The sequence below is a fragment of the Capricornis sumatraensis genome, chromosome 6 (genome assembly GCF_032405125.1).
Source record: "Capricornis sumatraensis isolate serow.1 chromosome 6, serow.2, whole genome shotgun sequence".
Taxonomy (NCBI): Eukaryota; Metazoa; Chordata; class Mammalia; order Artiodactyla; family Bovidae; genus Capricornis; species Capricornis sumatraensis.
In genome coordinates, this window is record NC_091074.1 from 106,102,488 (window position 1) to 106,128,300 (window position 25,813).

The 25,813-nt window shown below is 44.4% G+C and overlaps 1 non-coding gene across 1 annotated transcript; it reads left to right on the forward strand.

Moving 5' to 3' along the window:
- Positions 1–8,661: 8,661 nt before the first annotated feature.
- Positions 8,662–8,733, forward strand: TRNAW-CCA (transfer RNA tryptophan (anticodon CCA)). Its single transcript has one exon. It is a non-coding gene; the product is annotated as a tRNA-Trp (tRNA).
- Positions 8,734–25,813: the final 17,080 nt, after the last annotated feature.

A 25,813-nucleotide genomic window follows, 5' to 3' on the forward strand; every position in this document is an offset into this window, starting at 1 on the left:
AGTGACCAGGATGTTCAAGGTCTCAGATCTCAAGGAGCTTATGCTCGAAGGATGAAGAGAGACTGGGTTGGTTTTTTTTGGTTTTTTTTAGAGGGATGTTGGGGGGGGGACAGTAAACTGTATGAAAAGAGTGTAAAGTGCTATGAAGACAATACAACTGAATTTGGTGAAAGGAAGGTGGAGGGGGACGGTTTAGCAGTCAAGCAAGACAACTTTGAACTGAGATCTGAATACAGAGAAAGAGGAATGTCCTGCTGGAAGCAAAGCATTCCAGTCAGAGAGAAGAGCAAGAACAAGCTTGGAAATGTTGGCATATTGGGTGTAACAATAGAAATACAACAGGAGCCATGAGTGTAATTTTCAATTTTCTAGTAGCCACATTTTTTAATGGAAAAAAAAGTTAAATTAATTTTAATATATTTAGCTCAGTATACAAACTTTTTTTTTTTTTGGTGGGGGGCGGGGGTGGGGTGCTTCCCTGGTGGCTCAGACCTTAAAGAATCCATCTATAATGTGGAGACCTGGGTTCCACGCCTGGGTTGGGAAGATTCTCTGGGCATGGCTACCCACTCCAGTATTCTGGCCTGGAGAATTCCTTGGACAGAGGAGCCTGGCAGGCTACAGTCCATGGGGTCACAAAGAGTCCGACACGACTGAACGACTTTCACCTTCAGAAACGTTTTTAGTAGTAAAATAATTACTTTTTCATACTGATTCTCTGAAAACTGATGAATTAGGAGTACATTTCAAGTACTCGACAGCCACGGCCTCCTCGTGGCTAGTATTGGGCAGGTCAGTAGTCGGTGATGGGTTCTAGTGATTCTAAATATCTCACACAGATACTAAGAATCCCGGCAGAAGCCCCGCTTAGGCTCTTCGGAGCTGCCACCTCCCAGGGCAGGAGGCTGCACACAGAGGAGAAAGCTTCCGGCTCTCCTCTCTCTCCGGGAGACGTCTTCCCTCCCTGGAGTCTCGCTCTACAGAAGCCAGCGTCTGCACACGTGGGAAAGCGGCGTGGCTGGCCCTGGGTCTGAAGCCACCTCCCGGGCCCTTCTGCCAGGCCTCGTTCCAGACATCCGTGTCCGCCCAAGTGAGATGGGGCCTCTCCGCCAGCAACTCTGCCACGCCCCCTTGGACTTGGTTTTGGTTTTCGGGTGCAGACAGGTCTACATTCCTCCGAAGAGGCCAACCCCGGCATCATCAAAGCTTGTGAAATCAACAATCAGCCTGGACCTCGGCCTGCAGTTCCTGAGGCCGCCACGAGGGGCGCAAGCAGCAGCCCCTCCTTCCCCACTTCTGTTATCCCAGGCTGGCTAGCTCGACTCAGGCCCCACCTCCCACCAACACGATGTTCCCTCCACCAGCCTCGCCCAGCAGGGCTATGTCCCCAGCGGTTGCTAGGTTCCTTCATTTTCTAGGCCTTGGGCCTCTGCCAAAATGGCGGCAAAGGTGCCAGCTGTGAACCAGCCAGAAACACAGGAAGAAGCGTGGATGTGCCTCAGGAGGCCCTGCTGCTTGGTGTGGTGTTAGGTGGAGACGAACAATGGTGCGTCCGAAGTCTGCACGGTATGATCTGGAGCCAGGAACAGAAAAGATTCCACTGTTCGGATGTTTTCACCCCGGAGGCTGAAATAACAGCAGAGGGCTGACTACCCACGTGGTGTCTGTGGCCAGAATAGGACCCACATAATAATGGCTTTGATCAGAGAAGAGCCTTTTCCATCCCATGGGGGCAGTATCGTCATCCAGGCAACAACATCACTCTACAAACTGACGTAGGTCCACAGCGGAGGCCTTGCGTCTGCCCTCGCCACATTTCCATGTACTCCGCACGTATCCCCTGCCCCTGGTGCGGTCATACCCTGACTGTTGGCAAGTGCTGGACTCTGAAGGGACCTAGAGTTGGCCTATCCCTAGAAGACCAAGAGATTAGCCCAGCTGGCTAATCAGCTCTTGGTTCACCCTCCCGCAACCATTAAAAAAAAGATATCGGTTTATTTTTGGCTGTACTGGGAGGTCGTTGCTACACCGGGATGAGCAGTTATGGAGAGGAGGGGCTACTCTTAGGCTTGGTGGGGCGGGGGCGGGCTTCTCATTGTGGTGACTTCTCTTGTTGCCAAGCAGGGGCCCTTGAGTGGGTGGGATTCACAGACTTTATTACCCAACACCATGCAGGATTCTCCCTGACTGGGGATCGAACCCATGTCCTCTGCATTGCAGGTGAATTCTTAACCACTGACCACCAGGGAAGTCCCTCCCTCAACCATTTATCAGCAAAAGAGAGCTGTTTGGGATTTCCAGTGGGAGAGTTAGGGTTAGGGTTAGGGTTAGGGTTAGTGGTCGTGTTCATCTTTCTAGAAAAATGTAGGTCCCATGTGACCATGCTTTTGCACGAAAGCACCCAACTTTAGGAATAGCTTACCTCCGACAGCCCTAAATGATGGCACAGGCCAGATAACTAGAGGAAGTACAAGCTGACATTTTTAAGCTGAAGGGTGAGATCAAAGGAATGCTTTTCTGGACAGATTTTAGTTAGGAGGCTATGAAGAAAGCAAGTCTTGGTCTGGGAGGAGCACCTTGAGGAAGCGGGTCATGAACAGCAAAGTCAAAGGAGACAGTTTGGAAGGAGGTGAGGGAAAATGTAGGATTTGGAAAAGGGAAGAAGAAGTGAAGAGCTGCGTTTTGTTAAGTATCTTCAGCTCCTCCAGTGGTATCTGTTCCTCCTCTCAAAAGGATCTGCCTGTTCTTTGAGTGAATGGAGTCCTTGAGGTCACCTTCTGAGACAGGTTCTAATCCATAATCTCCATTCCAAATCCCAGAATGCTTAGAAAATGCAAAAACACTTTTGTAACTTCTTTAGTGGTCAAATTCTAACTTGAAATACGAGTCCTTATCCCACTCAGTGTGACTATTTAGACTTTTGCTGCAAAAACAGTAAAGTGTTTGATTTGGGAATACTGTTGCCGACTCCCATGGGATGTTACGTAATACTCAGTAGGTAGGCTTGTTACCTTTCTAAAATCTGAAACACGCTGAGCTCTGAGGCACAGCTGGCCTGGAGGGTTTTAGGTAAGAGATGGTGATGCTAGATTATTCCCAGTTTACAAGGGAAAGAGCTGAGGCTTAGCAGGAGAAGCAAAGTGTGTTAGGCCACAGAGGTGCCAAGTGACAGATGGAGAATTTCAGCTCTGGTCCAGTTTCAGGTAAGGGATTATGCTTCCATGAGGCTAAGCAAAGGCTCAGTCTGAATGGCAGGGAAATGGCCTGACTGGAGAGAAGATTGCATGGGTCATTCATGGTCCACAGATGCAAAGACCGACTAGCTGACAATGAAGCAAGGGGCACAGCTGTACTCTGGAGGGACTTGGGAATTTCTAGAAGGCCAACCTAGGATTTGGGCAGTGCCAGATGCTTTAGGACAGCAGGTCTGAATCCATAGAGCCACAGCTCATTTGCAAAATCACTCTTTTTCTCTCTGTATTAGCTTCTTCTGTGATGTGAAGATGATAATAAGATGGGGGAGCCTGGTGGGCTGCCGTCTATGGGGTCGCACAGAGTCGGACATGACTGAAGCGACTTAGCAGCAGCAGCAGCAGATTTGGTGTAACTATTAAATGAGATGGTTGAAAGCAATTAGCATGGTGCCTGGAGCTTACTAAACATTCAGTAAGTGTTATCTGTGACTAATATTCTCAAAATGGAGTATGCACACCTCTCAGAGAGTTCCAAATCTCATTGTGGATGTGAGAATATCCTTAGATTACCAATTTTGTTTGTTTGTTTCCTAATAGTTTAAATCATTACTTTTTCCCCATTTGAACTATGTCAGAGTGAATATACTCAACAGCATATTCACTGAACAGTATATTCAACTGAACTGCACACTTTGAAATGGTTAAGATGGTAAGTTTTATGTGTATTTTACCACAATTAAACATTAAAAGAAAACTAACCTGCCACAAGTATATGAGGAAATAGAAGGCACAAGTATGTGAATAAAATATAGGAGTGACTTTCTGGCTGTGTGCGGGGTGAAGGGGGGAGATAGGGACTGAATGTCCGGGAGGGAAAGGCAAAGTTCACGAATCATAGATTGATGAGTATTATAAACCCTTGTCATCCCATGCTCCTGAACTTGGGCCAGTTTATAGAGTTTGATGTGCTTTGTAAATGTAGGCAAATCTAAGTTCTACAGTAAAGATCCTCAGGATATGAAGGTTCGTAGCCACATTCATCACATGTTTCGGGCCCTGTGCTGGGCACAGGGGCAGACACAGGCTTCAGTGTGACCAGGTCCCCAGTCTCAAGGCTCTCCTGGCTAATGCAGGACATGAATGTGAAGAGAGAACACTTGCAGCCACTGGATGTGATCAGCAGTGCTGGAAGCTGTGTTCAGAGTTCAAGCAACACTTTGAAGAGCTTTGGAGAAGGAAGCATTCTCTTTGTAAAGGGCGGCAGGGAGTTGGAAGAACATCCTTAAAAAGCAATAACTACACTTCCCTGGTGGTCCAGTGGTTGAGAATCCGGCCTGCCAATTGAACACAGGTTCAATCCCTGGTCCTGGAAGATTCCGCATGCTGTGGAGCAACTAAGCCTGTCTGCTACAACTACTGAAGCCCGTGCACCTGTGTTCAGCAACAAAAGAAGCCACTACAATGAGAAGCCTGCACACCACAATGAAGAGTAGCCCCCATTCTCTGAAACTAGAGAAAGCCTGTGCACGGCAACAAAGACCCAGTTCAGCCAAACAACAACAACACATGAGCTTGGAAAGTATGTTTCCACTAGTCGTTTGTGCATGCTAAGTTGCTTCAGTCATGTCTGATTCTTTGCAACCATATGGACTGTAGCCCGCCAGGCTCCTCTGTTCATGGGATTCTCTAAGAACATTGAAGTGGGTTGCCATGCCCTCCTCCATAGGATCTTTCTGACCCAGGGATTGAACCTGTGTCTCTTGTGTCTCCTGCATTGGCAGATGGGTTCTTTACCACTTGTGCCACCTGGGAAGCCCAGGTGAAGTATGTTTTCACTAGTTAGCGGTTCTCAAACTGAAGCATGCATCAGAATCCCCAGGAGGACTTGCTGAAACCCACATTGCTGGTCCCCATACTCTGATTCAGTAGATCTGGGGTGGGGCCCAAGGATTTGCATCTCTGACAAGTTCCCTGATGATGCGGTTGTCCCTGAGGTCCAAGGACCACACTTTGAGAACCACGAGGCTAGATCAAGAGGAGTGGACCTGGAGGCAGGGGAAGTTTGTGCAAAGACATGGTGGGGTGGAAAAGCAACAGTTGTTTAGAGAGCGATGAGCAAATTTGTGAGACTTGAGCATGGTGGGTTGCCAGGTGGTGGACTTGTGTCCAAGCTTCAGAGTTTGGACTTGATCCTGGAAATGAAGGGCAGCAAGGAGGAATGTGAACAGATTGACCCTTCAGTGAGATCCTTGGGAAGGCAGGTGGAGTCGGGGGTGGGGTGGGTGGGGGAATAGAGGCAGAGAGACTAGTCAGGAGGCTGGCACAGCGAGCCTGTCAGATCCCATTAGCCTTGGTCTTCTTGGCCCCCAGAGTCCAAAGTGTAAATAATCATAAACCTAGACAAGCAGCAGTTCAGATAAAAACAGCAGCATGGATGACCACTCATCAGTAGTAGGCCCCGGACCCAGCGTTTTAGCTGCATCATCTCATCAGATCCTCCTAGCACCCCGTGTTCAGATGCTGAAATGGAAGCTCAGAGAAGTTCAGGAACCCACCCAGGGTTAGGACAGAGCTGGAGTCCAATGCAGGAGTGAAGCGCATTCCCCCTCCCACTCCACATCTCCGTGCGTCTGGACTCCTCAGGGGCTTGGCGCGTTCCTCCGGGGGCTTTGTGTCTGTGTGTGCTGGAAGGGCTCAGTGTGTGGTGTGGTTTGTGCTGGATGCTGTGATGTGCTTGCCCCCCTCCCCTCCCACCTGTCCCGAGGTAAAGGGTTTCCGTGGACGTCTTCATGGTGACGGAGAGAGCCAAGGAGAAAAGATTTCGCTGGGCATTCTATTCCTCCTCAACCCTGGTTCAATAAATCAGGTGCTGGGAGAGAAGGGTATCACCCTACCTGTCAACTCCACAGACATAACTTGGAATAATTCTCAGACACTCCCAGGTCAGTGGGAGAGAGCATAAAGCCCACTCTGCCAAGATCCCAGGGATGGTGAGAACAGTGAGGAGGTTCATTGGCAGGTAGAAAGTCTTTTTTTTTTTTTCTTATGAACTCAAACAACTCAGTGAGGAAGCAGGCAAAGAGAGAGACGTAGAAGAATGAAAGAAAGGATGGCAGAGAAGGAAGGACTTGTGAACTTGGAATGAGGAAAGCTGAACTCAGAAATCTTAGCTGGCTGTTGACTCTGGGCAAGTCCCTTCCCCTCTCTGGGCTTCCATTTCTTCAACCAGGACAATTGGGTAGATAGATGAAATGATCCCTAAGCTCCCTTCCCGCTTTGACATTCTATGCTTTTCCTCTACAAACCACCTGAGTGTGACTTTTCCAGGAAAATGTCAAACATTTCAAAGGGCAAGCTGCTCTGTTTGCCAGACATCCTTTGTCACTCTTCAGCTGGTCTTGTCTACATTCATGTCCAGGGGATTTTCTATGATGTATAGATTTTCTTATTTCTCCATCAATATTTCCTTGTTTGCATTGGTTGACTGTTGCAGAAACAGGGCACTGTTTTTCTAAGCAAATATGCAGTCCCATGCCAACAGGAATATCCTGTTTACAAGAGCCTCCTTTTACAAGGTACCAGCTGTTTGAAAACATTTGTGTATTGCCACATCAGAATAATCTCCTGATAAGCAAGTATTTTTTTTCGAGTAACATAATTTTCTTGAATGTGATCATTACAGTGCTATAGATCCTCCTTAAACAAGAAATATCCTATGTAATGATCATGATAACCTGTTGCTTCCTCCCCTTCTATATTAGTTTGCCTGAGCGGCCATGTAAAATGGGTTTCCCAGGTGGTAAAGAACCCACCTGCCAATGCAGGAGACACGGGTTTAATCCCTGATCTGGGAAGTTCCCACATGCCGCAGAGCAACTAAGCCCATGCGCCACAACTATTGAGCCTGCACTCTGGAGCCCATGAGCCACAACTACTGAAGCTGTGGTTCCCTAGAGCCCAGCTCCCCAGTAAGAGAAGCCACCGCAATGAGAAGCCCGCACGCTCGAGAGCAGCCCCCTGCACTTCAAAACTAGGGAAAAACCCACAAAAAACCCGTGCACCCACACAGCAACGAAGACCCAGCACAGCCATAAATAAATACATAAAATGATTTAAAGTAACATACATACAATAAAATCCTTGCCTCTTAGGGCAGAGTTGAAAGAACACTGAATCCTGTTAACAAGTGCTTGGGGTACCTGTGTAAATGGGTCAGAGAAACACAGGGCAGAATGGTCTGAAGGTTTCTGGTAACTCATTTACCACTTTAAAACCTAAAGTTTAATCTTTTCATTGACAGGATGGTCCTCATTCCTACCTCATTTCAGGGAGCTTTATGACTCACCAGACAGATGGTGGTGAAATTGAAAAACATGTTTACAGTTTAGGTTTATTACTTCATAAAACTGAGGATTTTTAAGTGAGAGAAAGACAGAGAGAGGCAATAGTTCCTATCAAGGAGATTCCCCCTGAATGAACTATCTCGATCGTTTTTAAACACCTCCTTTTGCCCCAGCTATACCAGGAAAGTACCAGATGCAAAAATGGCCAGGCTTTTGCATCTGAAAGTTTTTAATCATCAGAGAGAGAAAAACAGAGATTCAGACAAAAGTCAAAGTGATTTGGCCAAATATCGAACAGGTGATATTAATATTTGTTTTTGGACTCACATCTCCAAACTGCAATTAGGAGCTTGGGCTTCTTGTTAGAGTTCAAATCTTAACTGACCATATACCTTGGACAAGCTGTATAATCGCTCTGTGTCTCGGTGTCCTTATCTGTGAATTGGGAACAGGGACTTTCCTGACGCTCCAGCAGTTAAATTCTGCGCTTCCACTGAAAGGGGCATAGGGTCAATCCCTGGTCGGGGAACTAAGATCCCGCACGCCATATGGTGTGACCAATAAATAAATAAATAAAAATACTGACTCCTTCGTAGGGGTGTGATTGTTAACAATGGTTAGAAATTACTTCACATTTTCGATGTGCCAGGCATTGTGCTAAGTCTTTTATATACATTGACTCATTTAATCCTCAAGCCCACAATGATCTCATTCCAAAGCGTATGATCCTAACCACAGCCATTGTATTAACTGCGGCATGACTGTACATCATGTAAGCCTGGCACCAGTAAACATGCAGGAGTGGTAGCATTTCCCTTCTGCTTTAGGGATGCGGATCTGAGGACCACATAGATGAAAAAAATATTTTAAAATCACAAGGCCAGGAGACAGCAGCACTGGAGCTTAGCACTCTTTCCTCCCCAAGTCCAAAATATGCAGGGGAGACTGGTCGTCAGCCTGAGAGGTGGAGCTCTGAGCTGGACTTCAAAGAGAAGAGAGGAGATGGAAGAGGGGAAGATAGGCTTTCCAGGTTTGATCTAAGTCCTAAAGACAGGAAGTAATGGCAAGTCATTGTTCTGGAAATGGAGCACAGAGGGATGGACTTCATAGGGGCTATAGGGGCTTCCCTGGTGGCTCAGAGGTTAAAGCGTCTGCCTCCAATGCAGGAGACCCAGGTTCGATCCCTGGGTCGGGAAGATCCCCTGGAGAAGGAAATGGTAACCCACTCCAGTATGCTTTCCTGGAGAATCCCATGGACGGAGAAGCCTGATAGGCTACAGTCCACGGGGTCGCAAAGAGTCGGACACGACTGAGCGACTTCACTCACTCACTCACTCACTCATAGGGGCAAGACTTGAGAGTATTCTGGGCCAAGTCAGAACCTTACAACTGAGCAGTCCACTTCTTGGTATATATACCCTAGATGAAGCCTGCTTGTGTACACCAGAAAATTTCCACACAGTGTTCATAGCAGCGTTGGAAATAAGGGCCAACAACTGGAAACAAGCATAATGTCCACTCACAAGTGGATGAATAACAATGATCATTTATTAACACAAGGGGCATGAATGAGTTGTTGTTCTGTTGCTCAGTCATGTCCAACTATTTGCGACCCCGTGGGCTGCAGCATGCCAGGTTTCCCTGTCCTTTACCAAATCCATGCCCATTGAGTTTGCCATCCAACCGTCCAACCATCTCATCCTCTGTTGCCCCCTTCTCCTCCTGCCTTCAATCTTCCCCAGCATCAGGGTCTTTTCCAATGAGTCAGTTCTTTGCATCAAGTGGCCAAAGTGTTGGAGTCTCAGCTTCAGCATCAGTCCTTCCAATAAATATTCCAGATTGATTTCCCTTAGGATTGACAGGTTTGATCTCCTTGCAACCCAAGGGACTCTCAACAGTCTTTACCAACACCACAGTTCAAAGGCATCAATTCTTCTTTATGGTCCAACTCTCACATCCATATGGTCCAACTCTCACATCCATATATGACTACTGGAGTAAAGAAAGCACGCTGTGTAAAATTTGATGGAGTAGGACACCTTCTCATGAAGAGCAAACCAAAGAAAACAAAATAAACTAAGTAATAGACTATTTCTTTTTCATTTGAAGTGAAGACATTAAAAAAAACCAAGGGGAATAAGAAATATAAAGTTCAGTAGAAAGGCCATGAGAGGTCTGATGGTCTGCAAGAGGGCACTAGGAAAGGCTCACCCAGGCGGACACAGTAGAAATGCTCTGTTCTTGACTTGGGTATTCATTTTCAAGCTGTATTTCATAATTTACATATATGGTGGATACATCTTTTGTATGCATTATATATTTTCTCCAAATGCTAATCATAATTTTAATAAGAGCATACAGAGGTGCCTAACAGAAATGCTCAAATAAATGATCTCTAAATTAGAGTCACACATAACTCTTGAAATGCAGGGTTTAAGGTATGTGGTCTTCTATGAATATGGAATAGTCTTCTAATCTTTCATTCAACAACAGTATTCTGAGTCCCTACATTGTGCCAGGCATTTGGAGATACAGAGTAACTGGTTCTTGGTCTAGAGTTGCTCAAAGAGCGTGAACTGTAGGGACCCACGGTTCTAGAATCAGGCCCTGGCTCTCCTGTGGCTCTGTTGATGGCCCCAAGGATGTGCTTCAGAGGAGGTCACAGCTGGTGGGGACGGAGCTGGTCCCATCATGGGCCTGGATGGCCTCCTCGGTGCAGGTCTCCCTGGTGGCTCCCAGCCCAGGCAGAGGCCATCCCAGCATCAGGCGTCATCACGGTCTGCCTTCCTGACTCTTTGCTGCATACAGGCTCTCACCCTCCTCCGACCCGCAGGCCCAGCCTAGCACCTGGCAGGCAGTGTTTGCTGGCTGTTGGACTGGGCTCTTGTTGACCCTGCCTTTGCTGGTAGCTTACATCATTGTGCAGAACACTTTGCTCCACCTGAGGTGATGCTGGAAAGCACCAGACGCAGCTCTAGCCTTAAGATGGGCGCAGATTTAGCTGTGCCTTTCACTGCCAAGACTTCCCAGGTGGCGCACTAATAAAGAATCCAGCTGCCAATGCGGGAGATGCAAGAGATGCAGGTTTGATCCCTGGGTTGGGAAGATCCCCTGGAGTAGGCAAAGGCTACCCACTTCAGTATTTCTGTCTGGAAAATTCCACGGACAGAGAAGCCTCTCGGGCTACCATCCATGGGGTCGTAAATAGCTGGACATGATTGAGCCACTGAGCACGTACAATTGTTCACTGTTAATCTGTTGTTCTCCCCAAACACTTAGGCAGTTCCAAACGCCTCTGGAAAATAAAAGACATTCTGTATTTTTTGTGAATCTTGTAAAAGATGATTAGTAAGGTAGCATTTCATTTCTTTCCTCTTTCTCATCTGCCTTGTAGGGAGCTCTGGCACCCTAGGATTTGTGGACTCTATCTGGGACTTCTGGTGGTTCCCCAGGTTCAGTGAATCCACTGCCATCGCTGGGTACAGAATGGCTTATTCACAGCAGGTCCTCCCTGCTAGAAGAGATGCTCACTGAGGGCAGAGACCCATCCTGTGTCTCCCTGTTGCCAGGGCCTGGCTCACAAGAGCTGCTCAAGCAAGTGCCGTGATCGTGTGTCTCTCCTCTCAGACTTTCCCCTCCCAAGCTGTAGGATCCTAGTCATGCTTTGAGAGCTACTGGCTATATGCTCGATCTCAGAGAGACCTCAAAGCCGCCTTTGGTAATCAGGGTGTGTGCGTGTGTGCACGCATGTAGGTACAGATGCAGGAACATGCAATCCGGTTCTTCTAGTTACACAGCATCATACTGAAAACCCCAGAGCACTGGCTGTCCTCATTTATGAGTTTAAAAATAACAACCCTTTCCATTCATTCAAAAGCCTTTTATTCCAAAGTACTTCTGCAGCTGTTCACTCAGGGCGAAACTCCCAGTCACCTTGGGAAGTGGGTTTTACTCCCCTCTCCCACTTTACAGATGGGGACACTGAAGCTCAGAGAGGAAAACTGATTTGGCCAAACACAGTAGATCCGGGCCTCCCAGCAAGGAGTTCAGAGACTTCCGGGCCCATAGTGATGGCCTGGGCTCCAGAAGTGCACGGTGGCGGTGCCCGTGCAGGGTGGATGTGGAGCTGAAGTCGAATTGCTCTCAAGTCCTGGCTTGTTACTAAAGTTTTGTTTTGGTCTGGAGCTCATTTCTCAGGACAGGCTAAACCCCAGACAGGAGCCTCACGGTAAAAAGAAGTGCTTTGTGCCCGCGGTTCAATGACTACGACTCCTTAGAGCCTCCGCTCCAGCCCGCACCGCGCCAGGCAGTTTCACTCCAGAGTTCACCGAGCTGGGTGTCCCACCTCCTGGAAGTCACAGAGGAAATGCTTGACCCAGCTTAGACTCGAGGAGTGGGTGGGAGTGAGAGAAGCTTCTGCAGGAATGAAAGCCTGAGCTGCGTTTTCAAGGAGGGGTCAGCTTCAACTGGGCAAGGGATGCCAGCCAAGGAAGAGGAGACAGGGAGGCCCGCTGGGGAGAGGGGAGGGTCAGGCAGGAAAAAGGCATGAAGACAGAGAAAGGGCAAAAACATATTTCAGGTCAGTGTACATCACTTTCATGAATGGTACTTCCTCTGACTGCCGCCTATACAATATTTAGATAATATTTTAATTGACTATTTCTTTGAACGCGTTTGTTTTAAAGGGGTACACCACATTGACAGATGAATGAATAAAGAAGGTGTGGCATACACACACACACCACATACACATGCAGTGGAATATTACTCAGTCGTAAAAAAGGATGAGTCTTCTTAATCTGTCCTAATAAAGAACTGTCCTGTATTTTTCCAGAAGTAAAAAAAAAAAAAAGAATGAGTCTTGCCATTTGGAGCAACATGGATGGACCTGGAGGGTATTGTGCTAAGTGAGATAAGTCAAACAGAGAAAGACAAATACTGTATGTTTTCACTTATATGTGGAACCTAAAAAACAAAACACAAATGAAACAGACTCACAGATACAGAAAACCAACTACTGGTTGCTGGGGACGGGAGGTGGGCTGGGTGGGGTGAATGGTGGGGGATGGATGGAGTAGGTGAAAGGGATTGAGAGGTACAAATTACCAGATATAAAATAAATAAGTCACAGGGATGTCATATACAGCACAGGGTATATAGTCAATAACATTATAACAACTTTGTGTGGTGTATTGAGTCACCATGTTGCACAATTGAAACAAATATAATATTGTAAGTCAAGTATGTATGTGTGCTAAGTTGCTTCAGTTGTGTCCGACTCTTTGCAACCCTATGGACTGTAACCTGCCAGGCTCTTCTGTCCATGGGACTCTCTGGGCAAGAATACTGGAATGGGTTGCCATGCCCTCCTTCAGAGGTTCTTCCCCAGTAAGGGATAGAACTTGTGTCTCCTACAGTGGTTCTTTACCAGGCAGGTTCCTTACCACTAGCGCCACCTGGAAAGGCCAAGTCACCATACCTCAATTTAAAAATGTAAACAATTAAAAATAAAAAAAGGATACACACTATTGTGGGGTTGCTTTTTAGGTTCTTTTTTTTCTAATACATATTAAAATGAAAATCTAATGTTCAAGTGAAAAGTGGTCATTCTTTCATCCCCCTGAAATCATCTGGCAGAATGAGTACCTACCACATTTGGCAAATGTGAACAAAGGCATGGCCGTGACAATGGGGGGTGTGGAGGACACTCTGAAAGAATGAGCCCAAGGCGGGAGGACTATGATGTGAGATCGGAGGGCTGAATGGGGCCTGGATGTGAGAGGGCTTGTATGCTTGGCCAAGGAGCAGGACTGATTCTCAGAGTCAGGAATGAGCAACCACTGAAAGTCTGTGCTATGAGCAACTCACAAAACAGGGGGAAACCATCACCCCCTTTTTGTGGCTCACCTTGTTCTTTGAAAGTCTTATTTTAAAGGGTTCCCACAAACCCCAATTATCAGGACGTTCTGAGATAGGTCTTTAAACACAGAATGAACCTTAGTGTCTGAAAACCATTTGGGGCAAGTCCTATAACCTCTCACTGGGTCTTCCCTGGTGGCTCAGATGGTAAAGAATCTGCCTGCAATGTAAGAGACCCGGGTTCCATCCCTGGGTGGGAAAGATCCCCTGGAGAAGGAAATGGCAACCTACTCCAGTATTCTTGCCTGGAGAATTCCATGGACAAAGGAGCTTGGCAAGCAACAGCCCATGGCGCCACAAAGAGTCAGACATGACTGAGCGACTAACACTTTCACTTTTACTATAACCTCTCATAGCCTCAAGCATTCTGTCTATACAATGGGCACATGCCAAGGTGCCCAGGCAGGCCCTAGAGGTTGCAGATCATAGTCCCCTTGCCCGTCTCCCTCTAGATCAGGTTTCTCAACCTTGGCCCTGTTGACACCTTGGACCCAATAATTCTTAGCTATGAGGAGCTGTGAAATGTTCACCCTCCCTAGTCTCTTCCCACTAGCTGCTGGTAGCCTCTTCTCAGTTATGACAACAGCAACAGAAATCTCCAGACACTTCCAACTATCCCCTGGAGTAGGAGGATGTCACCCAGGTGACATCCTGGGTGTCAGGATGGACAGGTCCTGGTGGCCTCAGCACTGTTGGCTGAAGATGGAACCTGGCAAGCAGGAGGCTTCCTGTTGATAAGCCCACACCTCCCAGGTGGGGAAAGTCAAGTTTTTGCATTGACTTTGTCACTGACAGAGTGACTCATGGATTTCCTACATCATATCTCCAGGGAAGGACACCCCAAGGGTCAGATGCTCCCAGGTGTGACCCTGGGTTTCCCTGTGTGGGTCTGCCCTCCTGGATCAGGAAGAGCACAGGAGGAGGAGAACAGACCACTGGCCTTAGAGCAAGTGTGAGAACAATTAGAATGACGACCCAGCATGGCAGTGGACTGACACAAACTTCCCAGGTCCTAGAACCCCGGCAACTTCTTCTTTGACTCGTAGGAATAATTTTAGTAATAGCATCACTTGAGCATCTACTGTATACTACTGCACACACATCTAATCCTCACTATACTTTATCCTGATTTGATACACAAGGAAATTGAAGCTCCTTGGGATTGGGGAATTTACACAACAGTGGAGCTATAAAATAGAAGGCAACAAGTTAAAAGTGCAGACAGCAGGCCTTAGCCTAAGTCCATCTCATTTCAGATGTCTTTTGTTATTTCTCCTGTGTTGGGCTACAAGGTCCCCTTCCTGATTGACGCTGTGTGAAAAGATGGCACCTGTGAAATGGTGAAGGTTTTGAAGGATCACAGTCATTGACTCCTTGACTGTTGCTTTGGGTACCAAAGCTTGAAGCCTGCTGCACATAAACTGTAGCGTGCTGCCTCTGATATTTTTAACTGTAAAATAAAGCTCAGCAACAGTGAACCACACTTACAACTTAGTGAATTATTATAAAGCCAGGCATCTTTCAAAATTTCACCCGAGTCAAAAAGAAGAACTTGGCCAGGAACCCCCAGTTGCCTTCCACGTGCCTCATCCCATTCATTGCCCCAGGCCTCCCTCCAAAGTAACCACAATTCTTGATTTCTAGAGTAGTTACTTCTAAGAATTCCCTGGAAGTCCAGTGGTTAAGACTCTGAGCTTTTGCTGCCAAGGGTCCTGGTCAGGGAACGAAAATCTCACAGGCTGGCCAAAAAATAAGAAAAAGATGTTACGATCCATACATGAGTTACTTCCTTGAATTTATCATCCACTGAGGCATATCTAAACATTATAGAAGCTCTTTCTTTTAAAAAAACAACTTGCTGTATCTCTGAAGTCCATTTAATCTATGGGTTTCCCCTTTATCCTTTCCTTTCCATGCACTTTGTACACTGAAGATCGTGACAGGTTGACATGTAAAGTTTCTCATCTGGATTTGGTGAGTTGCATGCTCTGGATGCAGCTCAGCATTTCTCTCTGTCCCCTGAATTCCCTGCAAAGTGACAGTTGGACTCAAAGGCTTGATCAGCCACCGAGGTGATCCCTTTGGCAAGCCTATGGGTGTCACTGCATTCTTTCATCAGAGGACACACACTGTCTCATTTCCATTCCTTTTTAAAATTTAATTTTTACCTTATTATATATTGGAGTATAGTTGACTTGCAATGTTGTGTTACTATCAGGTGTACAGCAAAGTGATTGTTTTATACACACACACACACACACACACACACACACATATATATATATATATATCCTTTTTTTTCAAGTTCTTTTCCCATATGGGTTGTTACAAGATTTGAGCAGAGTTCTCTGTTCTTTTTTTTTATGTTAGCAGACATTGATGCCAATGCCTAGATGTATTAATTCACTGGGGGTGGCAAAATGCTGATATTCTAATTCCAGCCTTTTGTTCTCATATGTTATTTGGCAGATCATAGAAGGAGACACTTTCCCTCATCTGTTATCTGGTTGTGCAGTAGTAGATTCATCTATCACATCTGATTATGGAGGGGAAGTAAGTGCCTTTTTATACAAGAGACGGATTTCTCTCAGCCTGTCTACAGAGCTTCCTTGACTCACGATGGGGTTACGACCCAACAAACCCACGATAAGTGGAAAATACACTCAGTACTCTTAAACATCATAGCTTTGCCTAGCCTACCTTAAATGTATGCTAAGAACACTTCCATTAACCTACAGTTAGGCAAAATTACCTAACAAAACCTATTTTATAACAAAGTGCTGAATATATTATGTAATTTATTAAATGCTGCTGTTTACTCGTTAAATCATGTCTGACTCTTTTGCAACCCTATGGAATGTAGCCCACCAGGCTCCTCTGTCCATGGGATTTCCCAGGCAAGAATACTGGAGTGGGTTGCCATGCCTTCCTCCAGGGAATCTTCTGGTCCCAGGGATCAAACCAGGGTCTCTTATGTCTCCTGCATTGGCAGGCGAGTTCTTTACTACTAGTGCCACCTGGAAAGATAAGAGAGAAAATAGTAAATGTGGAAATAAACACTAGCCTACCCCTCTTCTCATATTTATATGCTTTTGAAACACACCACTAATCCAACATCTAGGGGTTTCCTTTCAATTGCAGATGATCTGTGGAGTTCTTGCCAGAAGTTCACAAAGCCTCTTTTGTGGCTGAACTGGATTCCATGTGAATCCTTCTGTAGTGATGCCCTTATTGTTATAGCTGTTTCTACAGCCTCATACACGATCTTTAAAAAAATATTTATTTATATATTTACTTGGCTGCACGTGGTCTTAGCTGTGACCTGTGGGATCTAGTTCCCTGAGCAGGGATCAAATATGGGCCCCCATCCATATGGAGCGTGGAGTCTTAGCCACGAGACCACCAAGGAATCCTCCTTATACATGATTTAGATGCAAGATCTCACGTTGGTATGTACTCTGCCCTGGAAACAGTAAATTCCCACAAGGCTGGCCCATGCTGGCTCGTGGTGGGAGAGGGGAGAAGAAAAGGGAAATGGATCTTGAGACACGTGTCTCCAGACTCAATGCCAGGATCACTGACTGGGTGATCTTGAACAAGCCGTTTATTGTGTGAGCCCCTAGAGGCTCATTAAACCATACCTGAACTACATGTGACAGAATAGAAGATATTACATAAATGCCCATCTGGTGATTGGCTTGAATAGTATTTGCATACTCCTCAAACCTCAGTATTTTATAATGAAGTTGTGTTTGGTGGGAAATCTTTACTCCAGAACCTTACCTGTTTGCTTCAGAGCACTTGGGTTAGTTGGGAAAGGATTAACAAAATCTTCAGGTATTCCTTGTCCCCTTACTAGATTTTGTTTGCTTTTGTTTTTCTTCCAGTTTTACTGAGATATAATTGACAGACAGCACTGTATGTTTAAGTTGTACAGCATGATTTGACTTACATATATCATGAAATGATTATCACAATGAGTTTAGTGAGCCATCATCCTCTTACACAGATACGAGAATAAATTTTTTCATATAGATACAAAATTGAAGAAATAGAAAAAAAAGTTTTTTCTTGTGATGAGAACTCAAGATTTACTCTAACAACTTTCATAAATAACACACATATAAAAAAAAGAACACACATATGTACCATGTTGTACGTTATATCCCCTTTATTAGGTTTTTATTTTTTAATTTTTATCTGGAAATAAGTTCCAACTTACAAAAGTTGTACACAAAAAAAGTACCAGTCAACCTCATATACCCCTTTACCCAGATTCATCTATTGTTAAGATTTTATTGTTTCAGATTAGGTTCCAAGCATGATGGCCTTTTACCCCTAAGTACTTCAGTTCATATTTCCTAAGACTGGGGACATCCAGCTCCATTCAGCTTCAGCAATAAATTTCATATATTTACATACAGGACTGAGGCTGCTATAATAATAAATAATAATAATTCAAGTTTTGTCAGTCGATTTATGTTATATTTTGACTGTACTACTCTTGTCTCAAGGTGCCAGATTTGGTCTTTGGAAGTTGCAACTTGTCATGGTAAGGTTAATTTGGATTCTTTCCTGCTTTCTGGGCAAGGAATTGGAATAGGATAGAAGAGAAACAAAGAATTTTTTGATGAGGTCCTTCCAATTGTAGCAGAGAACATGCTCAGCATGGTTAGAGACCTAGGCCGGTTCCTTTAATGATGTGTTTTGGGGTGGTCAGTGGGGCACTAAGGGCTGAAGATGAGGAGGGCCTGCCTTAGACCCTGAGGTCATGGGACCAGAGAGTAAATGAGCTAGAGCCAGAAACCATCAAACATCAGAGGCCTGACGCATTTAACTCCAGCAGTCTCTTCTTAGAGATGGCTTTACCAGCATTATTTAGTAACGGAACCTCAGCTTGCATTCATTCTCCCAACACCCAGGAAATGTGACCCAGTTAATAACAATGATTAAAGTAGCCAGCACTCATGGAATGCATGCTATGAGGCAGACACTGCATTATCCCATTTAATTCTTATTAACAGTCTTACGTTAATAAGCCCTATTGTCTTCCCCTTTTTACAGACGATGAAACTAAGGCTCAGCCAGGTTAAGTAACTCAACCGAGGCCCCATCCTCAGCCAGTAAATATGTCTGCACTTGAGTCTGTGCTTCCAGTGCTGAATTTCTTTAACCATGAGGAAGAGAGTGAGCACCGAGGGCTTTTGAAGGCCAGTGTTTTGGAGGAGTCAGAGAGGCTCAGGTAGGGCTTCTCAAATATGCTCCAAAGTGCATGTCACAACAGCCGGGCGTGCACAAATACGCCCCCCTGGTTTTCTCCTTTTTCCCTTCTTCCTGCCCGTATAGAAAAGCATGAGCATAAGATTCAGAGGGCTTCGGTGACCACAGGTTCTATGGCTATTCTGAGTAAGAGGAGATCTGACCCAGGCCTGCCTTTTCTTCCCCCAAACTTCAAACTTTTGACTTTGTGTTGGGGTATAGCAGATTAACAGCACTGTGGTGGTTGCAGGTGAACAGTGAAGGGGCTCAGCCATACACGTACCTGTTTTCTCCCGAACGCCCCTCCCGTCCAGGCTGGCACACAACAGTGAGCAGAGTCCCGTGTGCTATACAGGAGGTCCTTGTTCTGCCACCTTTCTTTTTTATTCTGCTCCCCAAGCAGGCAGATAATATGTGACCAGGCATAAAGAAAGTGAAAGTGAAGCCACTCAGTCGTGTCCGACTCTTTGCGACCCATGGACTGTAGCCCACCAAGCTCCTCCATCCATGGGATTCTCCAGGCAAGAATACTGGAGTGGGTTGCCATTTCCTTCTCCAGGGGATCTTCCCGACCCAGGGATCGAACCCAGGTCTCCCACATTGCAGGCAGATGCTTTAACCTCTGCACCACCAGGGAAGTCATAAAGGGACATATTTATGATAATCAGCCTGCTTGGCGTTTTGCAAAGGAAGCCCAAACAACTATGTTGCCTGGACAAACCTGAAAGCCACTTGCTGGTTTCAACAGTATTTCTAAAATGGCAGAACAGGACAATGGTTACTGCTGCAAATCCTAAAGTTTTCATATGACCTCATGTGTATCAGATCCCCTTTATATTCAGTAGTTGCCTCCATCAGCAATAGTCAGCAGTAGGGGGCTAATTTTAGGAAGGAACACCCTTCTAGGTGTGGCCTAGGGTGTGGCACAGTAGCGAGAGGACTTGATTTGATCAGCGTGACAACGCGCTGAATCACCTTTCTCCTACACTGATGTCCTTAGTCATTCACCCATTCTTTCCAAATATGTATTAAGCACCCATTACATGCCAGGCACTGTTCTAGACGCTGATACAGCAATGAATCCAGGTAAGTCAAGTTTCTCTTGTGTTTGGGTTTGCGAAATGCCAGATTCACATGGTTGCAAAAGGCAAATAGAGGTAAGAATGGTAGTGTCCCTGATTCTTTCATCTTCTCCATTCTAACATTAATAACTGAAGGATAGTGGAATAGAATCTGAGCCACAGTAACTGGAATGACTGGTGTAGGTTTGCCTACAGAACAGGAGAGCAGGTCCCACCTTCAGGAAAGTTCATGCTCTTTGGCACCAGGAAGCCCAGGGGTCCATATTTGCTTAAAATTCCCAGGGTGATTATGATATAAAGCAGAGACTGGAATCTCAGGCTCGTTAGGCTCCCTAAGCCTCAGTTTCCTGAGTTTTAGAACTGGAATAATACCTCCTTTCCAGGGACTTGTGAGAGTTAAATGATAGAAGACCTTCAGTTTATATTAGTTTCTTTATTAATATTTTCCTCTGCTATTGCTTTTTTAAACATTTTATTTTTGGCATCCTGAGTCTTTTTTGATGTGCTTGGGCTTTCTCTTGTTGCAGTGAGTGGGGGTTTACTCTCTAGTTGAGGTGCATGGGGCTTCTCATGGCAGTGACGTCCCTTGTTGTGGAGCACAGACTCTGTAGCCCAAAGTTGGCAGAAGGAAGGAGATCATAAAAATTAGAGCAGAAATAAAGGAAACTAGGTATAAAAAAACAATTGGAAGAGATCAACAAAACTAAGAGCTGATGTTTTGAAAAGATAAACAAAACTGACAAATCTTTAGCTAGATAAGAAAAAAAGAGAGAAGATTCAAATTTTAAAAAATAGAAACAAAAGATAGACATAAAATAGACGATATTACAACTGATGACACAGAAATACAAAGGATCATGAGCAACTACTTGAACATGCCAACAAATTGGATAACCTGGAATAAATACACAAATTCCTTGAAACATACAGCCTGCCAAGAGTAACTCATGAAGAAATAGGAAATGTGATCAAATCAATAATAACTAAGAAGACTGAAGCAGTAATCGAAAACCTCTTATAAAAGAAAAGCCCAGGATCAAATGGCCTCACTGGTGAATTCTACAAAATAGTAAAGGACTTAATGCCAATATTTCTCAAACACTTTCAAGAAACTGAAAAAGAGGAGACACTCCCAAATTCATTGTTCAAGGCCAGGGTTACTTTGATATCAAAGTCAGATAAGGATACAACAAGAAAAGAAAATTACAAGCCAATATTCCTAACAAACATAGATGCAAAAATCCACAATGAAATAGTAGCAAACCAATCCAACAGCTTATTAAAAAGATCATATACTGAGATCAAGTGGAATTTATCCTTGGGATGTAAGAATGCTTCAATATATGCAAATCAATGTGTGATAAACCATATTAACAGAATGAGAGATTAAAGTATACAATCATCTCAATAGATGTAAAAGCATTTTAAAAAATCAATACTTTTTCATGATAAAAATACTCAATAAACTACGTATAGAAGGAATGTACCTCGACATAATGAGAGGCAGATAAACCTACAGCTAACATCATACTTAACAGTGGAAAAACTGAAAGCTTTTCCTCCAAGATCAGGAATAAGACAAGGATGCCCACTGTTTGTCATTTTTATTTAACATAGTACTTAGTGTCCTAATCAGAGCAATATGGGAAAAAAAGAAGAAACAAAAAAGGAATAAAAGTCATCCAAATATAAAAGGAAGAGGTAAAATGTCTCTTTGCAGATGACAGATTCTATAAATAGAAATCCTTAAAAACTCCACTACAAAAACTGTTAGAACTAATTAAGTCAGTTGCAGAGGAGGAAATCAACATACAAAAAAAAAAGGAAAAAAGAAAACCAACATACAAAAATCAACTGTGTTTTGTTCAGTAACAACAAACTATCTGAAAAAAAAATTAAGAAAACAATTTCCCTTACAATAGCATCAAAAAGAAAAAATACTAAAAAAATTAAATTAAAAAAATACTTAAGAATTAACTTACAAAGAAGGTAAAAGACTTGTACGCTAAAAACTATAAAACACTAATGGAAGAAGACAAAAAAGGAAAAAATGGAAAGAAATCTTATATTTATGAATTGAAAGACTTCAGTTCAGTCACTCAGTTGTGTCCAACTCTTTGCAACCCCATGAGCCGCAGCACACCAGGCATCCCTGTCCATCAACAACTCCCGGAGTTTACCCAAACTCATGTCCATTGAGTTGGTGATGCCATCGAACCATCTCATCCTCTGTCATCCCCCTCTCCTCCTGCCCTCAATCTTTCCCAGCATCAGGGTCTTTTCAAATGAGTCAGCTCTTTGCAACAGGTGGCTAACGTATTGGAGTATCAGCTTCATCATCAGTCTTTCCAATGAACACCCAGGGCTGATCTCCTTTAGGATGGACTGGTTGGATCTCCTTGCAGTCCAAGGGACTCTCAAGAGTCTTCTCCAACTCCACAGTTCAAAAGCATCAATTCTTCGGTGCTCAGCTTTCTTTATAGTCCAACTCTCACATCCATATATGACTACTGGAAAAACCATAGCCTTGACTAGATGGACCTTTGTTGACAAGGTAATGTCTCTGCTTTTGAATATGCTGTCTAGGTTGGTCATAAGTTTCCTTCCAAGGAGTAAGTGTCTTTTAATTTCATGGCTGCAATCATCATCTGCAGTGATTTTGGAGTCCCCCCAAATAAAGTCTGACACTGTTTCCACTGTTTCCCCATCTATTTGCTAGGAAATAATGGGACCGGATGCCATGATCTTAGTTTTCTGAATGTTGAGCTTTAAGCCAACTTTTTCACTCTCCTCTTTCACTTTCATCAAGAGGCTCTTTAGTTCTTCACTTTCTGTCATGAGGGTGGTGTCATCTGCATATCTGAGGTTATTGATATTTCTCCCAGTAATCTTGATTCCAGCTTGGCTTCCTCCAGCCCAGCGTTTCTCATGATGTACTCTACATACAAGTTAAATAAGCAGGGTGACAGTATACAACGTTGACGTACTCCTTTTCCTATTTGGAACCAGTCTGTTGTTCCATGTCTAGTTCTAACTGTTGCTTCCTGACCTGCATATAGATTTCTCAAGCGACAGGTCAGGTGGTCTGGTATTTCCATCTCTTTCAGAGTTTTCCACAGTTTATTGTGATCCACACAGTCGAAGGCTTTGGCATTGTCAAGGTAAAGCAGAAATAGATGTTTTTCTGGAACTCTCTTGCTTTTTCAATGATCCAGCGGATGTTGGCAATTTGATCCCTGGTTCCTCTGCCTTTCCTAAAACCAACTTGAACATCTGGAAGTTCACAGATTACGTATTGCTGACTCCTGGCTTGGAGAATTTTGAGCGTTACTTTACTAGCGTGTGCTGCTGCTGCTGCTAAGTCGCTTCAGTCATGTCCGACTCTGTGCGACCCCATGGACAGGGGCCCACTGTCTCTGGGATTCTCCAGGCAAGAACACTGGAGTGGGTTGCCATTTTTACTAGCGTGTGTGATGAGTGCAATTGTGCGGTAGTTTGAGCATTCTTTGGCATTGCTTTTCTTTGGGATTGGAATGTAAACTGACTTTTACAGTCCTGTGGCCATTGTTGAGTTTTCCAAATTTGCTGGCATACTGAGTGCAGCACTTTCACAGCATCATCTTTTAGAATTTGAAATAGCTCAACTGAAATTCCATCACCTCCACTAGCTTTGTTCATAATGATGCTTCCTAAGGCCCACTTGACTTCACATTCCGGGATGTCTGGCTCTAGGTGAGTGATCACACCATCATGATTATCTGGGCCATGAAGATCTTTTTTGTACAGTTCTTCTGTGTATTCTTAGGGGCTTCCCTGGTGGCTCAGAGGATAAAGCATCTGCCTGCAATGCAGGAGACTTGGGTTCAATCCCTGGGTTGGGAAGATGCCCTGGAGAAGGAAATGGCAACTCACTCCAGTATTCTTGCCTGGAGAATCCCATGGACAGAGGAGCCTACCAGGCTACAGTCCACGGGGTTGCAAAGAGTCAGACACAACTGAGCAACTTCACTTTCACTTTCTGTATATTCTTGCCTCCTCTTCTTAATATCTTCTGTTAGGTCCCTACCATTTCTGTTCTTTGCATGAAATGTTCCCTTGGTGTCTCTAATTTTCTTGAAGAGATCTCTAGTCTTTCCCATTCTATTGTTTTCCTCTATTTCTTTGCATTGATCACTGAGGAAGGCTTTCTTATCTCTCTTTGCTATTCTTTGGAACTCTGCATTCAAATGCTTATATCTTTCATTTTCTCTTTTGCCTTTCATTTTCCTTCTTTTCACAGCTATTTGTAAGGCCCCCTAGACAGCCATTTTGCTTTTTTTGCATTTCTTTTTCTTGGGGATTGTCTTGATCCCTGTCTCCTGTAGAATGTCATGAACCTCCTTCCATAATTCATCAGGCACTCTATCTATCAGATCTAGTCCCTTAAATCTATTTCTCACTTCCAGTGTATAATCATAAGGGATTTGATTTAGGTCATACCTGAATGGTCTAGTGGTTTTCCCCACTTTCTTCAATTAAGTTTGAATTTGGCAATAAGGAGTTCATGATCTGAGCCACAGTATTGATTAAATTTCCATACTATTCAAAGTGATCTGCAGATTCAATGCTGTCCCCATCAAAATCCCAGTGGTGTTTTTAACAGAAATTTTTAAAAAATTCTAAAATTCAGTGGAATCACAAATACCCAGAATGGTAATCTTGAGAAAAACAGAGCTGGAGACATTATATTTTCTAATTTCAAAGTATAGTACAAAGGTATAATAACTAAAACTGTATGGAAGTGGCATTAAGGCAGACATATAGACCAACAGAATAAAACAGAGCCCAGAAATATATTTGTGCATATACAATTAGCTGATCTTCGACAAGGTTGCTAAGAATACACAATGGGGAAAGGACAGTTTTTTCAACAAATGATGTTGGGAAAACTAATTTTGTATTTTTGTTGTTGTTCAGTCCCTAAGTTGTATCTGAGTCTTTGTGACTCTGTGGATTGCAGCATGCCAGGCTTCCCTGTCCTTCACTATCTCCCAGAGTTTGCTCAAACTCGTGCCTATTGAGTCAATAATGCCACCTGACCATCTCATCCTCTGTTGCCCCTTCTCCTCCTGCCCTCATTCTTTCCCAGTGTCAGGCTTTTTTCCAATGAGTCGGCTCTTCACATCGGGTGGGCAAAGAATTGGAGCTTCTGTTTCAGCATCAGTCCTTCTGGATAACAACATGCAAAATGAAACAGAGCCCCTATATGACACCATACACAAAAAATCAACTCAAAATGGACTAAAGGCTTAAATGTAAGACCTGAAACCATATACTCCTAGAAGAAAACATAGAGGAAAAGCTTCCTGACATTGGCCTTGGCAGTGATTTCTCGGGTGTGACTTTAAAAGCTCAGGCAACAAGAGATACATGGAACTACACCATGATTACATCATTTAAAACTTCTGCACAGTAAAGGAAATTGTCAACAGGGTGAAAAAGGAGAAAATATATTTATCTGATAAGGAGTAAACATCCAAAATATACAAGGAACTCATAAAACCCAATAGCAAGAAAACCTAAATAGTCCAATTTTTTAAATGAGCAGAGGACTTGAATAGAGATCTTCAAAGAAGACATACATATGGTCACTGCTGCTGCTGCTGCTGCTAAGTCGCTTCAGTCGTGTCCGACTCTGTGCGACCCCAGAGATGGCAGCCTACCAGGCTCCACTGTCCCTGGGACTCTCCAGGCAAGAACAATGGAGTGGGTTGCCATTTCCTTCTCCAATGCATGAAAGTGAAAAGTGAAAGTGAAGTCGCTCAGTCGTGTCCGACTCTTCGAGACCCCATGGGCTGCAGCCTACCAGGCTCCTCCGCCCATGGGATTTTCCAGGCAAGAGTACTGGAGTGGGGTGCCATTGCCTTCTCTGACATATAGTCACTAGGTATATGAAAAGGTGCTCAGCATCACTACTCAAACTTGATAAATACAAATGGGAATCACAATGAGGTGTTACCTGACACTTGTTAGGATT